The following is a 3,928-nucleotide window of genomic DNA, read 5'->3' on the forward strand; positions in this document are numbered from 1 at the left end:
AAGGGGGTTGAGCTTTTCCAGTTTAACAGATCCAGTGTAGAAAACAGAGTATGCGTCCAATAACATCCAGCAGGCTGGCCCTCTGGCCCTACTCCCACTGGAAGGTTCTGAAAAGGATATTGCCCTGCCCCGGTAGGGGCTTTTTCTCTACCAAATTTGGTTCCTTGACCGATTCAAGATGGTTCAGGTGCACTTTCCCCATCCACTCACCTGGGGCCGTGGGAACACTGACCAGCGTGCAGCAGTCACAATATCTAGATCTTCCCCGTCCTTCTCCTCAGAGCTTCTGTTATTCACATGCAAATTCCCCTTTCTCTGAGCCATTAACTTATTTTCTGTTGTTTTTTTTTTTTAATTCTGCATGCCTCTTTATAATGTAAACTCAAACAAACTTCTAGGTAAGGCATTTTGTCCCACTTACCTGATTTTATACTGTAACAACTCTAGTTACAGTATAATACAGCAACTTAAAGACCTATTCAGTGACCAGCGCTCTCCTGAGTCTAAATTATACAGGACACAAACAGAGCAGCACTACAATAAAGCCACATACGCTCTAGGTATACGCTAGACATACATCGACAAATTAGCCAGAACTGGCCCCAAAGGGCTGCTTCCCAGAACAGAGGCTTTCCCCCCCATTCTACCAGATGGAGCCCCAAACACAGGTTACCCAAACCAAACCAGATCGGACGTCATTTTTTCAGATCGAGCTCTGTAACCCCGAATGGTACCTTTACCAGATGACCTAAGCTGTGACCCCGGATTTTAACCTGAACCAGAAAGTGCAGTGATTCCATCAAATGTGAAAAATGATGAGAAGTGCCAGGAGTGAGGGGGAGAATCCCCAAGTGAAATGACTTGGCAGCTGCTTGGGATTCTCCGAACCAAAACCCCGGGGCCTCTCAGCCCAGGCAGCCAATAGGACTCCGCACCAAATACCCACACTTCCCGGAGAGTCCCATAGTGGGTCCCGGCGGAGTCGCCAAAATATGAAACCAGAGAAGACACTGGCTTTCGGGCTGCCCGCCACTACCAAACCCAATCGGCAGTGACAGGGACTGAATCTTTATGGTGCTTTATGCACATGGCCAGCGATATGAGAACATGGCGGGTTCGTACCCTGACAGACCATCTAAATTCCATTTTAAAATGGCCCTTTTTATAAGGAGAGCAAAGCGTAGGTAGAGGTTTGGAATTCAGGGAAAAGTTCATTGGATTACAAACAAACAAGTTCAGCATTCTTACCCTGGGCGGTGGGCTTTAGCTGTGTCCTAGCGGTGGGCATCTCACCTGGAGCACAATGGCTCAGACACCACCTGGAACTGGGTGTGAGCCTCCTGAGGCGCACAGGTGGAGCTGCTGTGATCTCCTGGAGTCAGGGTGGGTCCCACTACCAGTTCCTGGAACAAAGCTTTTACAGGCATTGATTACGAAGCTTACTAGCTATTACGTAAACTGAAATCTTCCAACTCTTAAGTCCCCTATCAAACAGCACATGAACTGTGTGTAAACAACATGTGAACAAAGCATGGATGGCACATGATCAATGGAAACAACACATGGATGGCACGTGATCAGTGTGTGAATGGCACGTGATCCATGCATGGACGGCATGTGAACACTGCAAGAATGTGGCTTGAAGTGGGGGGGGGTGAATGTGGCATGAACATGGTGCTCGGTCCCCTCTCACCGTTCCCCTGGGGGGTTCTCTCGCTCCATGTGGAGGTCCGTACAGGGACTTATTCCCAGGCATAGATGTCTGCCGGGGTCCAATCTCGGCGGGTCTCAGGGTCCCCGAAGGATGGACGGCACAGGCGACGAACGAGGGATCAGACACCAAGTTTGGTGCCGGAGAACGGCCAGCCCTTGTGGGTCTGACCAAACTCTGAGTTTAATCAAGCTTTATTTTTATAGGGATTTGTTATATAACATCAAAGGAACAGGTGCATGGCATGATTTCTCAAGCAGGAAAAGTTTATACAGAAATACCAAGGAAATGTACAGGAAGTTCTACGGATTTGTTCATACTAAACAAAGGTTATTTTGACCAGGAGGGCCATCAATCAGACAAGCACAAGTAACTACATGTTCAAAGTTCCAAATGGCTATTGATCATTTGATGTCTAACAAAGTGTTCAGAATTTGGCATATAGGTCAAAAAGATACGCTAGACTAGCCAGCGGTTATATGTGAACTATTAAAGGGCCTATGTGGTTAGGCTTTCTAACTCAGCCATCCATCTTCCTGTCTAGGTTCTTTCTTTATGCACTTTTCAGGGGATGATCTTTGTATTTATTACCTCGTGCTTAAATCGTAATAGTTCATGTATTTTCCTTGCTGTTTTACCCATCTAGTTCCATCAATTATTATTCCTGTCCAAGGTATATGGGGGGTTGTACTAAGGGGAACATCTAGTAAAACTTTTCTCTATTTTCCAGGCAGCTGGCCTGCCCATTGTCTAATATTAATCTTCCAATAGGTAGGGGAAGTAGGCTGCAGAGGGGTTATAAGGGACTTTTGTTCTATGGCCAAGAAATCAATTTGTACAGTTGCGTTGGAATTCTGGAGATCAGTGGACCTGAAATACAAGTGCTCAAAAATCCCACCACCTAGTAACAGCAAAGACATGCGTGCAAGAAGAGATAGACAGGAAATCCAGCCACAGCTGCCTCTGCTGTGCAGACGCATCTCATCCGTCCCGACTGTGTCAAGGGTCGGCTGTTGGTGGGCTCCCGACAGATGCCCACATGCCATTGCTGGGGCATTTAAAATTTTTCCTGTTTGCTGCTTTTCTAAATAAATCAGCTTGATTTTTGTAAATTGGCCTTGAACCCAGTGGCTTGAGTAAAATCACGAGTTAGTCTGGCAGTTTATGGATGTTTCTGGATCTTCCCTACAGATGCCCCTGTCATCTGTCCCTCTCCGACCCTCCCTCCCACTTTAAGTTTCTGCCCGTGTGGCTTGCTGGCCGATCGCTCCTGTGTGTCCCTTGGAGGTGCAGTGTTGGTGGGCGCCCTGGTTCCACTCCCTGGCACTGCCCATCTGGCACCCCGGCACCTCTGGCCAAACCGGGAGATGTTTTGGAGGCAGCTGTGTATTCGGCACCGTTTTCCCTTTCTAATGGGGCGTCTCACTTCCTTCTGTGCCTCCTGAGGTGCCGCCCAGCTGCCCGGCAGCAGCGTGCCCAGCAGGGGCTCCCTGGGCCGCTTCAGCCCGTTCTCCTCCTAGCCCTGTGTCCGGAACCCCGCATGGCCCGGGCACGGATACTCCCCAAGGTCAGCGTGCAGCCGCCCACCTCGCCCCTCAGCCTCTGCTCAGGGTGGCCCAGCACCGCCTCCTGGAACTGAAGCCGGGTGTAGCCAAGAGGAGGGACATAAGGGATTTGTAATGGGTTCCCGAACTCAAGGTGTTCAGGAAATATTAGAAAAAAATATATAGGATGTCCTCACACCCACAAGCCTGAGCACGGGGAAGGGACACATGGAACAGAGCCATTCAGAGCTGTTTTGGGTAGCAAGAGCTTTGCAGCTAACCCCTGGCACGGTCATTTAACATATCTATAACCTTTAACTGGTTTCATAGATATGTTAAATAGCTGTGGGCACACTTTGAGCCAGGGGGATGGGAGCAAATTCCACCTAAAATGTAACTGGGAATAAACTCCCCCTGGTTACAGAGCCTGCGTGAGAGCGTGGAGATGATTGGCTCCACGCCATGCAGGGGGCCACACCTGCCCGGACTTACTATGACAGCCCAGTAAAGCTGGAAGAATACAGGGATGCTGGCAGGTGTAACTGGTTGTAGGAGGAGTCGGAAATGGGGCTGCAAAGGAAGGTGGGCGCTGGTATTTAAACCTAGGTGCGGCAGCCATAGAGAGAGAGGACCACGTGGTTCTGAAGGAGAAGAGGGACAACCACGAGGTTTT

Source organism: Desmodus rotundus, chromosome 2 (assembly GCF_022682495.2).
Source record: "Desmodus rotundus isolate HL8 chromosome 2, HLdesRot8A.1, whole genome shotgun sequence".
In the NCBI taxonomy this organism is placed as follows: Eukaryota; Metazoa; Chordata; class Mammalia; order Chiroptera; family Phyllostomidae; genus Desmodus; species Desmodus rotundus.